The following is a 14114-nucleotide window of genomic DNA, read 5'->3' as shown; positions in this document are numbered from 1 at the left end:
CTCGGCTCGGATTATTATAATATTAATAAATACTTGCAACTGCATGCCACCTTGCAATACTGCACCTCAGTGTTTACAGTATTTTGTATAAAATGTTAAATAATACATGTTCACACAAGGCGATTTTAGTTGATCAAGTCAGAGTTAAATGACACTTGAAAACTAATCGACAAGTGTGAAAGCCTTTCAACAGAGTTGATCAAGTTTTTAGTTGAGAGACGAAAGTTGAAAGCCCGTCGACTTTTGTTGTTCAAGTATGAGTCATCGTTCGATTTTCCCGCTTAATCGAAACGTGTGAACATATGTTTCAAGTCGCTTGCGATTTTTAGTTCCCTGCGATCGAAAGTAGACGTCAGACGTCCCTACTGAGTGATTTATTTATACATACCTAGTACCTACCATCACGGCATCTACTTCAATGAAAACATGTATTAAGTGGTCGGATGATATGATGTTTAGATTTATGAATATATACCAAAGCCATCCCTATCTTTGGGATCAGAAGCAAAAAGTTTACAAAAATAAGAATGCCCGTGACACTCCAATTAATAATATTATTTTTGAAATGTTTCTGTAACTTGGTAGTTATTATTATTAAATAACACTTCTCTGAATGTTTCAAAACATAATATTTTTTACCTTCATAACAAATTTTAAGGCATCAACTATTGCAACTTCTTTTATAAACAACGATATCGCATTTTTTGGAACTCTATGCATATAAGTCAGACTTGAAGAAGAATCCCCTGTTGCCAGGTATCTTAGCGTGGTTTGCAACTTAGTTTTTGCTGGGACAGCCACGCTGGGTCCTGTTTTTGGATATTTTTTTTAATTTTAGACAACAGTACATTAAATTGTTCTTCCGAAACTCGCAAATGATTGCGATAGCCTTCGGTATCTTCTAACACCATCTCTCAATATAGTGTTAGAAGCACCCAATTTGTTTCTCCTTATAATCTATCATCTGGCCCACATACAACGTTTTTGCGCTTTTTCATATTCTTAAGTTCGTTCCGTAAAATATCCGAAATCATAGGGACGCACGCAGCGATAACTTCACTTGGCAACACTTCACATATGGCAACACTTTTTATTTTTTAGTTGGCACTTCTGAAATGTCAAAGTATTAAAAAGTCATTAATTTGATTTTCTTAAGTCATAGTTGATAAATAAAACATGGTTTCTATGTATCGCGTACGAAATTTCAAAACCCTATAACTCAGTTAATAGTGCCGACCCCCACCTAATTCTTACAGATTCGGATTCCCCAGCCCTAAATTAGTCTAAATCAAGTTCAATTTCGGTTATTCGAGTGACTCCCATAAACCGAATTTTACCCCAGGATGGCGTCAAGTGAAGTTATCGCTGCGTGCGTCACTATGATTTCGGATCTTTTACGGAAAGAACTTAAGAATATGAAAATATTGCAGTCATGTACCCTCCCAAACAATTATTAAAAACAAACCTAGAATGCATATTATTCCAACAACCATTCATTACGAAAGAGAAAGGAGCCTTTTTGGCCCGTGGCTCTGTATGTCAATATTTCAAAAAGAACGGCATTGAAGCTAATCCTAGGGTGAGGAGAAATTGCCTGGCAGCCATATTGTACGACACACTTTTTAAATGATTTTCATGCAAAGTAGTATGAAACCAACTTTTTAAATTTATATTGTATTTTTACATCGATCTTTTGGTGAATCAACGATTTTTTGTGAATCAATGTTAATTTCTCCGCCCTTATGTTTGTATTTTGTGTCGAGTCGAATTAAAGTCGATAAAATATTGTTTTTAATAGCAAAAGTACGGTAATCATGTAGTAGTGAATGATAGAAAAAGTCGGAGACGCCCGAGGAAGACAAGGAACGCATTATCTCTGCACTGAAAATGATTTACGGAGTAGAATTAAATACGATATAATGTTTTTTTTAACAGTAAATAACAATTGTGTTGTATAGGTAGAAAATTTTGGGGATAAACCGCCTCACCAACCGATTCACCAAGGCAGTACTGAGAGTATCTACTACCATGTGCGTCTCTTTGTATAATACAACTATTCTCAACACTTTCCCTGTCATACCCTTGTCATGATAGCGTGCTAAATGAGTCCTTTTCTATCGTTCACTACTGATACACCATTTTTACTGTTAAAAAACAACATCTTATCGACTTTAATTCGACTCGTATGTACAAACAGAAGTGCGAGGAAAATTATCTTAGATTTATCAAAAAGTAATATTATATACCTAGTGAAAGAGATCGTTCTTTTCGACCTCCAGTGACGTCACGAGCTTGCAAGCGGTCCGATGCGTTTTTTCTACGAACCTTGGTCCAGGGCGTTGCGATAACAACAAAGTATCGACGTAGTATAATGTAGACGCGAGAATAATAAACCGCAACACGAAGTAAAGAGGACCGAATGGTGATATTGCGGTAAACTTGCAATGCTTGCGGATGGATTTGAAACAGAAATTGGACGGTTACCTTGGGAGGGCTTTCCTCTCGGGGTAAGAATAATCTCGTCGAATTTAATGTTTCAAAGACTCAATCATGTCTGATTACGTCGAAATGATAATCTAGACTCCTTCGACGGAAGCAATATTCCCAACATGCCATCCACTGTGATATAGTTGGTGTACAATCTCACTGGCTCCTGAGGGTTGGGAGCAGTTGGGACTGCTGTATTCACATAAAAAAGTTCACAACTGCTAACCCTTCACAAACCGCAAGTGCTCCTCACGGTTGAATTGGGCAGCCACCTCTGGTCTGGAGCCCCGAAATACCTGAAAAACCCTCGACTCCGTACAGAAACAGGCCGTCCGTCTGACAGATTATCCTAACTTGACAAACGGATTGCAATCTTTAGAGCGGGTGGGAATGCTATCCTTATTCAACCGGTATTTCAATGGAAGATGCTCCGAGGAACTAACCAGCACGTTGGTTATGCTATGTGGATTACATAGCAGGTTGTGGTGTCGACCCTGGCAGTAGTATTATTATCATTCCAGGAGGTATGGGGTGTCGTTACTAAAGCCAATCAACGTGACGCATGAATCGTGGTTACTTTCAGTTTGACCATTTATTAGGATAGTTTTGATCATAAATATACCACTCTCGTTTTGATTGTATTATGCAATCGAACATCGAAATCATTGTTCCGGGCTTAGAAAATTGTTGACTTGTTTTTTAATTCCGAACCTGCGAAATATGATTTTATTTATTTTTTATTATTTATTTAAGGTTTCAAATTATAACAGTAGGTATGCAAAATAAATAATTATTTTCTAATTATTCTACTACTCAAGGAGCTCGTGTTTATGGGAGGAGTAAGAATATACAAAAAATATTTTTTTTTGAACGAAACAGTATTACAGTATTTAAAAACTACAAACGTAATTCAACATAAAAATTAACACAATTCAATCTATAAATTAGCTACAAACATAATTGGATAAACATAATTCAACCTTCAAATTAACTACAAACATAACTATAACAAATATTATAACTAGTATTGTAACAATAATAATTTGGAATTAACTCCTTACAACATTGCACAGAAGCAATACAACGCTTTACCTAGTAATCTAAAACTTCCGACAACGAACAAAAAACATTGGCAAAAGCTCCTAAAAATTATTTCCTCGGCAGTTTTATTAATGACTGACACATTCTTTCTTTGGAACTCCAAAATAACTTCTGTGTTTATTTATTTTAATGTTGTCTTGTCTTTAATCTAATGTTGTCTTTCCCGAAATGAGTTTTGTAAACTCACTGGGAATAAATACATAATAAATTTTGCAATGTATTATCTTGTAATAAATAAAAAATATGACGACATAATTAAAATATATTACAGTAGCCAAAGTTATTTTTTTAATGTTAATAGTATAGATTGTATGCGTATATTATTATTGAAAAGTAAGTTTGTGTTTAAATATGTATAACCACGAGGATTTCACCAAAGGCAATTAGTATTATTATTTTATTTGTTTCTTTTAAATAAAAAAAAATAACTTAGTGAACACCACTTTTATTTTTTATTTCTGCCGACTGGGTTTCTCTACAACCGTAGCTTCTTCGAGGCTAAATGACACTGTATTTAAATTTAAAATCTTCAAGTAACATGTGTTATCAACGTTTATTTCTATTCTCGTAAATACATTTTCCAGATGATTACGGTTTACATAGATGATAAGTTCAAATAATTAATTAATACATAAAATATTTCTCCATTTAGCATAATATAATAGCATTTAGCATAAAGATATTCAAAATATTCCAGCCGGTGCTGGCCGGTGCTGGCCGGTGCTGGCCCGTGGCTGTACGGAAACGCTACGCTATGTGAACGTGTTTATAGATAATGTAGGCAACTAATTGTGCCGTGTCTGACACACTGTGTTCTGTTCGCATCTATTGACACAGACAATCAGCGTAGCCGTCACAGCACAGACACGTATATTTACTGTTGTTTCCTTAGGACTACACTGTGTTCTGACATTTTTTCCAAATTGACTTTATGCAAAGTTTCATGAAACAAAATAGGGGTAAAATTCGGTTTATGGGAGTCACTCGAATAACCGAAATTGAACTTGATTTAGACTAATTTAGGGCTGGGGAATCCGAATCTGTAAGAATTAGGTGGGGGTCGGCACTATTAACTGAGTTATAGGGTTTTGAAATTTCGTACGCGATACATAGAAACCATGTTTTATTTATCAATTATGACATAAGAAAATCAAGTTAGTGACGATTTATTAGTCTCACATTTCAGAAGTGCCAACCAAAAAATAAAAAGTGTTGCCATATAATAATAATATTTTTTTACAAAATAGGTTAGGTTTTTAGTTTGGGTTAGAGTAGGCAGAAGAACATGGGAAAAAGGTATTAGAATTAAATCAAAAACCAGTCTATACAAACCTAGCGTAGCCCACAAACTATTTGAAAACTGGGATGTAACTCTAAAGGGGACGCGAGCAGGCGTTATTAAAGGGGCAATTTTTTGTAACAGGAAATAACATGGAAAAAAGGTATTAGAATTAAATCACAAACCAGTCTATACAAACCTAGCGTAGCCCACAAACTATTTGAAAACTGGGATGTAACTCTAAAGGGGACGCGAGCAGGCGTTATTAAAGGGGCAATTTTTTGTAACAGGAAATAACATGGAAAAAAGGTATTTGAATCAAATCACAAACCAGTCTATACAAACCTAGCGTAGCCCACAAACTACTTGAAAACTGGGATATAACTCTAAAGGGGACGCGAGCAGGCGTTATTAAAGGGGCAATTTTTTGTAACAGGAAATAACAGTTAGGTTAGGTTTTATATATATAAATTTAATATTTACAAGATTTTAAATAATAAACTACAAATCTGGCAAATCATATTTAATTTTCTGAATTTTCCATGCATTGATATTATTATTATATGGCAACACTTTTTATTTTTTGGTTGGCACTTCTGAAATGTGAGACTAATAAATAGTCACTAATTTGATTTTCTTATGTCATAATTGATAAATAAAACATGGTTTCTATGTATCGCGTACGAAATTTCAAAACCCTATAACTCAGTTAATAGTGCCGACCCCCACCTAATTCTTACAGATTCGGATTCCCCAGCCCTAAATTAGTCTAAATCAAGTTCAATTTCGGTTATTCGAGTGACTCCCATAAACCGAATTTTTTCCCAAAATAGTCCAATTTCAAGTGTTAGTATTTTATTCAGGATTCAAACATTAAACCTCAATACCTTAGTTTCATAAAAATGGCAGATAAAACCTGACGTGATTGGCAAAAACGTCATAATGGCGATGATGAGTACAATGCCGGTGCATCAACAGCCGATTACGACACGGGCAAATGATTATGTAGGCGAAACCGTGCGAACCCGATTTGAATTTATTATGTTTCAAATTCTATAATTTAATTTAATAAAAAAATATTCTACTGTCGGTGCCGGCCCGTGTCGTGAGTGGTTTATTTGTGCCCGTGTCTATGCCGACACGCCGCTCTACGATGTGAACCATATGTGAACGTCTTCACAGATAATGTATGAAACTAATTAAGCCGTATCTGGAATGTTAAATGTCTGGCACTATGGGTACTAACAATTCAGATTGCAGGGTTTCTCGTACTATTAAGTGAATCATTCATCAGGAGTCAAACAGCCTTGTCGGGGGCGAAGGCCTGCTTGCTCATTTCTCCCTATTTCAGTATCCATCTCATACATTTTCAGCTTTTCTTTTTACTTCAGTCCGGTTCCCGCGACTAACAAAAATCCGTGTAAGCTACTAAGGAGCAACCTTCAGGTAAGAGCAATGGCAATACTTTTTATTTTTTGGTTGGCACTTCTGAAATGTGAGACTAATAAATCGTCACTAACTTGATTTTCTTATGTCATAATTGATAAATAAAACATGGTTTCTATGTATCGCGTACGAAATTTCAAAACCCTATAACTCAGTTAATAGTGCCGACCCCCACCTAATTCTTACAGATTCGGATTCCCCAGCCCTAAATTAGTCTAAATCAAGTTCAATTTCGGTTATTCGAGTGACTCCCATAAACCGAATTTTTTCCCAAAATAGTCCAATTTCAAGTGTTAGTATTTTATTCAGGATTCAAACATTAAACCTCAATACCTTAGTTTCATAAAAATGGCAGATAAAACCTGACGTGATTGGCAAAAACGTCATAATGGCGATGATGAGTACAATGCCGGTGCATCAACAGCCGATTACGACACGGGCAAATGATTATGTAGGCGAAACCGTGCGAACCCGATTTGAATTTATTATGTTTCAAATTCTATAATTTAATTTAATAAAAAAATATTCTACTGTCGGTGCCGGCCCGTGTCGTGAGTGGTTTATTTGTGCCCGTGTCTATGCCGACACGCCGCTCTACGATGTGAACCATATGTGAACGTCTTCACAGATAATGTATGAAACTAATTAAGCCGTATCTGGAATGTTAAATGTCTGGCACTATGGGTACTAACAATTCAGATTGCAGGGTTTCTCGTACTATTAAGTGAATCATTCATCAGGAGTCAAACAGCCTTGTCGGGGGCGAAGGCCTGCTTGCTCATTTCTCCCTATTTCAGTATCCATCTCATACATTTTCAGCTTTTCTTTTTACTTCAGTCCGGTTCCCGCGACTAACAAAAATCCGTGTAAGCTACTAAGGAGCAACCTTCAGGTAAGAGCAACCTAAGATGGTCAGCAAAGAGCACGTTTCAAAGTGTGGTCCAAGAACCGAACCTCGAGACATCCCATGTTGACACCTCTGCATACCTCGGTAGTCCATGGCATAAATCAACTATCTAGTCCATGGGAGACAGATAATTTGCGATCCGAAAAATAATCTGCCAGAATTTTCAATTAGCCACAAAAAAAAGATTTTGAAAGTTTAAGTACTGACAAAAAATCCTGAAACACTGAAATACGGTTAATTTGAAAATCTTAATAATTTATCTAGTTAAAACTTAGGTACATAAAAGTAAGGTTTATGCACTCCCAAGAATATGATAAGCATTATTATATTTGTAGCATTTAAAGGAAGATAAATTCAGTAATCGAAATGTTTTTTATGTATGTAGGTACCTCGGTTCACAAATCTTGAGAAATTGAATAAGTTGTTTCGTTAAAATTATTTTATTTACAGTTTCGTTTCCAATATTTATTTATGTATAAATACGAAAAATTTATCCTTACTGGGCTTACTGGAGTAGGTACCCCGTGTCTGGCAATACATTAAAATATAAGATAATACATTGAATTAATAATTTATAGGTAAGTAACCAATACAAAAAAATGTTTGCCTAACCCTAACTTGAGGAACCCAATGTTGTTTTTCTTAATGCTACGTTTATCTAGGACAGAAAAAATTTTCATGAAAAAGTAAATACCAAAGAAAAAAGACTTCTAACAAAAAACCGTGTTCGCAAAAACATATTTTCGAGGAACTTGCTGTCTATCAGTGCCCTCACTGTTTTTGCGCTAAAATTGTCAAATTAAGCCAAATCTCGACGGTATGAGAAGTAATTATGAACTTACCTTGGGGCAAACGTATTATGCTTCATTTTAGCTGAAATAATAAAGGAAAAACATGGAAAAAAACAGAAAATAGTTTGAGATCGACATTTATTAACAAATTATAAGCGGCCATGTTGATTTCGCAATATGCACAGCGACTAGTCGACAGGGGGCGTGGCCAACATATCCGAGCATACCCGAGGTGTTCCGAGTTGCAAAATCAGTGAAACGCGGTGGGCGGTGAAACGAAACGTCAGAAATGGCGTTGTAATAATATAATGTGTTATTTACAGACTTGGTGGATACCAATAATTAGAACGCGTGTTCGGTGATAATGTTTATTAACAATTTAGTACGGATTGACTACGTCTATCTTCTGAGCTGTCTGTTGGGTAAAGAGAGCGAGCAGATGCATCCGTCATCTTTTATACCACTATCTGTCATCTCGCTCTTACACATTCAACAAGCAGGCGTACCACCAAAAACCTTTCTTACATCCTCCCCTACTAAAATTGAATGCTCCTATCTACATATATTATACCCTATTACTACATATTCATATTACAATTTTATTTTATATATTTCATTTTCTAACAAATTAACACAACATATATTTTTTAAATTTAACTATCATATGCCGCGTTTTTTTCTGCTTCTCTTCTCTTGTCTCGTCGTCCGTCCACTCCTCCTCCTGGACTGCGAAGTACCCTCATCTTGGACGAAGTCTTCCCTGCCATGGGTTAGACCTGAAACATGGAGAAACAGTATTAGAGTCACTTCTATTACGTAACATACCTGAGAGATTAACTTCATCCGTCGACAGTTCCATTGTGTCAGACGTACCGACTTCCGGCTTATCACCCTCCTGCCTTGAAACATGTAATTTTTTTATCTGGTCTAAATGTCTTTTCCACACCATATTAGACTTGTTAATTTTTATGAAATATATTTTGCTACCTTTTTTTTCAACAATAACCCCAGGGACCCATAACCTATTACCCTGAGCTCTGAAATCTCTAGTCATCACTTTCTGACCTACATTGAAATCTGACTTATTTCTACCCTTATATTGTCTTTTCTGATTGACTTGACTCTGAATAACCTTTTGCTTTACTTCGTGTTGTCGAGTAGAACCCGAGCTATTCGTTCTTTCATCAACCTTCCTAGGAATCATAGAGTCAAATACTGTTCTAATTTTCCTTCCCATCAATAATACAGATGGTTCACACCCTGTTGTTGCATGAACGGTATTTCTATAGTCAGTTAAAAAGTTACCTAACTTTTCTTTATAATCTGAAGGAAATCTATTATTTTTACAAATTTTTTTAAGAAAATTTTTACAGGTTTTAACAGCATTCTCAGCTTGCCCATTGCTACTCGGGTGGTTAACTGGACTAGTGATATGTTCTATCCCATTTTTCTTACAAAAATTTTCAAAATCCTCAGAACAAAAACACGTACCATTATCACTAACTAAAGTTGCTGGAAAACCAAATTGTGAAAATAATCTATGAAGTACTTTAATATTTTCTTTTGAAGACAGACTGTTCACTTCCAGACACTCGATCCACTTCTAAGAAGAGTCTACCACAATTAAAAAGTTTTTATTATGTAAGCTACCATGATCAATATGCACCCCGAACCATACTTCAGGTTCATAAGGCCATACTGCTAATGAACTTTTTTGTGATTCTGGTTTAATTTCTAAACAATCTCTACAATTTTCCGTTATTTTCTCCAAATCTTGATTAATTTTTGGCCACCAGACAAAGCTTTTTGCAATGCCTTTAGTCTTAAAAACCCCTAAATGAGATCTGTGTAACATCTTTAAAACTTCTTGTCTTAAAGACTCAGGAATAACAACTCTATGTTGATATAAAATACACCCATTTATCAATGACAATTCTAACCTTTTTTCCCAGAAAACTCTAATAAAATTAACATTTTGTGCCTTTTTTACTGATGCTGGCCAACCCTCGATAAGAAATTGTTTTACTTGACTTAAAATTTCGTCCTTTTCGGTCTCACTTCTTATCACGTCTAAAGACAAATTAAACCCGTTATTTTCAAAATAATTAATGTAACCAGACTCTATATTATCTTCACAGCTAACCTTTTCTATTGGACACCTGCTCAGAAAGTCTGAACAATTATTTTTCGACTTTACGTATTCAATCGTAAAATTGAACGATCCTAACATAACTGCATAACGCTGTAATCTTGACGCCGCAATCTTAGGAATTTCTCTATTCTGACCGAAAATTCTGACCAAAGGCTGGTTATCTACAGCTAAAATAAATTCTCTGCCGTACAAATATTGATAAAACTTCTTAATCCCAAAAATTATAGCTGTTGCTTCAATATCCGAAATCGAATAATTCTTTTCCGCTTTATTGAAAGTTCTGCTTGCGAACCCTATTGGTCTTTCTACGCCATTCTTAAAGACGTGGATCAACGTTGCTCCGATTCCATTCATACTTCCATCCGTGACAAGTTTCACAGGAATATTCTCGTCGAAATGCGTTAAAATCCTATCCGAAGTTAATATTTTTTTTATTATCGCAAAACTGTTTTCTTGTTCCGTACCCCATTGAAACTTAACATCTTTTTTAAGTAAATCGTATAATGGTGACAATATATCTGCCATGTTTGGAATAAAATTACGATAATAACTAACCATACCTAACAAACTTCTCAATTTATTTAAATCACTAGGCGCTGACGCGTTTAAAATGGCTTCTTTATTCCGCTGACACGGTTGAATCCCTTGCTCACTTATTTTATAACCTAAAAACTCAATAACTTTTAAATTGAATTCACACTTTTCACTATTCACCGTTAAATTACAACTTTTTAACCTATCTAAAACGAGACACACGTTTTTTTCTAAGTCGATTTCATCTTCTCCTATCACAATAATATCATCCAAGTAGAACGTCATGTTCCGTAATCCTGATAAACAATTTGCCATTGCTTTAGCAAAAACTGCTGGCGCTGGTGATAACCCAAACACTAAGGCCACGTCCGCACAGGCAGGCGGCTTGCTTAGCGCCTAGAGTCTAGCGAGTCACCTAGCGAGTAGCTTAGTAAAACAAACGTTCTAGAACACTCGCGACTGACCGCACTCAGCACTGCGCGCTTGGCGTCTAGCTGTAGCTAGTCGCTATGCTAGTAGCTTTGCGGGTATCGAAGTGAACGAACGTGTTGGTTTTTTGCCACTAGGCGCGAGGCATTTTTGAAGAGAAAAATGGACGAAATATTAATTACATCTGTTTTTAAAAGAGAACCTCTGTGGAATCCAGCTAATGAACTACATAAAAATGTAGTTGTCTTAAAAAAAAAAAAATAATTATGTCATAATTTTTTTTACAATGAGACGTTAATTATGGTTATGGCGTTGGATTATGTATTTTTTTTTCTTACAGTGAATACCTCACAAGAGTCCCAACTGCTCCCGTCTGGAGCCAGTGAGACTATGGCATCCCCAATTGGGGGATGTTGTGAGGCTGAAGGTAAGTGGGGAAGGGAAAGAGGAAGGTGGGGAAGTACCTGGCTATTCAGATCTAGTCACTAAACACGGCTAAAGCCATTTGGAGCAACGTTTCAATTCTGAATGGTGGTCTTACACCAGGGCGATACTGGTAGTATCTTCCACTCTGGAACGTGCCGCAAATATACTATATATTATTTTTTTAATTAATTAATTGTGAAATAACACAAATTAATCAAATAAAATTTATTTGCGCACGCCGGGTTCGAACCCGCGACCTTCGGAATGGCAGTCCAATGCGTTACCACTGGACTATGCCGGCCGTCATGTATACTAAGAAGTATATCAAATGATTCTCTGGGCTGGACTGGTAAAATTTTTCGTCAAAATTACGCAATTATTTATACAGAACATTAAACTGCCCATGACTTGACCGTGACTTATTTATATCATGAACCCAACATGATGGATAAGGCCGTGAAATGGTATATTTTAAAGATGAATTTTCTGTAAGTAGCAGTTTTAGAGCTATTTTTGAAAGTGACATCTCGTCAACTAGACGACAAGCAAATGACCAAGACACCTAGCGACCCACCACGCAAACCACCTTCAGTGCGGACACCGTGTATCCTAGCAAGTAGCCAGAATGCAAGCCACTAGGCTCTAGGCGCTAAGCAAGCCGCCTGCCTGTGCGGACGTGGCCTAACCGTTTATATTGAAATAATCCCAAGTGGGTATTGATTGTTGTGAAACGTCTACACTCCTTTTTCAAAACAAACTGGTTATATGCGGATTTTAGATCAATTTTAGCAAAAACCTTGCCCCCATTGACTTTGGTTAATAATTCCTCAATTCTAGGTAACGGATACTTGTCAATTAATAACTGATTATTTACTGTAGATTTATAATCACCACACAATCTAATGCTACCATCTTTCTTAATCACTGGCACGATTGGACTCGCGAAATCACTATATTGAACTTGCTCTATAATACCGTTAGAAAGTAAATTATTTAATTCGCTTTCAACTTTTTCCTTCAAAGCGAACGGCATTACTCTGTAATTACGAAATATCGGAACGGCAGAATCTTTTAAGGTTAAATTCACTTCGTACTTGTTAAACTTTCCTATTTTATCCGTAAAAACTTCTGGATTTTTTTTTACTAATCGCTCCTTTAATGTATTTTGTTTTACACAATTAACGATCCCCGTTATTCCCACGTTAAAGAGATCCATGAAATCACGTCCTAAAATCGATAGAGACGAACTACGGACGACAATAATTTTGAGTCGGTGTCGTAAATCGTTATACTCTAGTATCGGTGTGAAAGTACCTACCACACCAATGAGCGTATTGTCAAAACTCCGTAAGCTCACGTTTTCGTGCAATAACTCAATACTGCTGAATTTATTGAAATAACACTCTTCGGGAATTACGCTACAAGATGCTCCAGAATCTACCATGAATTTATTATTTATTCCGTCGAGTGAAACTTCTATATAATATGGCTCAATACTTAGTACATCACCAACCATTCCATCCGATAACAAAATATTCACGTTTTTACGTGTTGTTACCTGTTTACACTGTTTTGCTAAATGACCCTTAGTACCACAAATTTTACATACATAATTTTTGAATCTACATTCTACCGCCGTGTGATTATTATAACCACAAACCGTACAATTACGCTTTGTAACTTGATGAACCGGCGATCGCGCACGATTATTACTACTGCTTCGCTTGAAACTATATCCATCTCTCTTTTTCACATGCGTATTAGGTGAGACACGACCTCCGCCGACTTTTAAATTAGCCAAAACTCTGTTATCAGCTGATTGAGATTGAGTTGAAGCTACAAGTTCAATACACTCTGCTACTTGCACACATTTTTCGAAAGTATATGACTCACTATCGAGAAAATTTTTTTCTCTAATCTTACCGGGTTTGCAACCTAATACAAAGAAATCTCTTAATTTCTCTGATAAACTATTCCCGAATTTGCAATTGCTAGAAAGAGATTTTAAACGAACAGCAAAATCGCGAACTGATTCGTCATTCCTTTGTTTAGCTGAATAGAACTGTGATCTTTCTTCAAAAAAACATTTTGTCGTACAACAATATTCATTGAGCTTAGATATCAAATCTATCAACCTCTGTTACTTTTTTTGGAATGCACAAATTTACCAGTAGAGAAAAACAATCATCTTGCAAAGCATTTAGGAAAAAAGCTCTTTTTTTAACATCCGATGCGTACTTTTCATCATTCACAAGGAGGTACTGCTCGAGACGGACCTTGAAGTTCTCCCAGTTACCGTCACGCAAACTGAAGGACCCCAATCCTGACTCAATGCTTCCTCTGCCCAGAAGGTACCCACAAGACAAGAAAAGAAAAACAGAAAAAAACTTCCCAATGAGATTTCTCCGCTCTCCGATCTGCTCCTTGGACCCTCTCAGGAAACCGCTCCTTGACCCTTGTTGGCTGGATGGCTCTTCCCAGACCGCTCCTAAGACCTGGTAACACCGATCCTTGACCCTGGGTGCTGCTGATGGCTGCCCCAGACTACTCTTGTGGCCCGGA

Source organism: Hesperophylax consimilis, chromosome 3 (genome assembly GCF_061612785.1).
Source record: "Hesperophylax consimilis isolate HC1 chromosome 3, BYU_Hcon_1.0, whole genome shotgun sequence".
Classification (NCBI taxonomy): Eukaryota; Metazoa; Arthropoda; class Insecta; order Trichoptera; family Limnephilidae; genus Hesperophylax; species Hesperophylax consimilis.
This window is presented reverse-complemented; position numbering follows the sequence as displayed.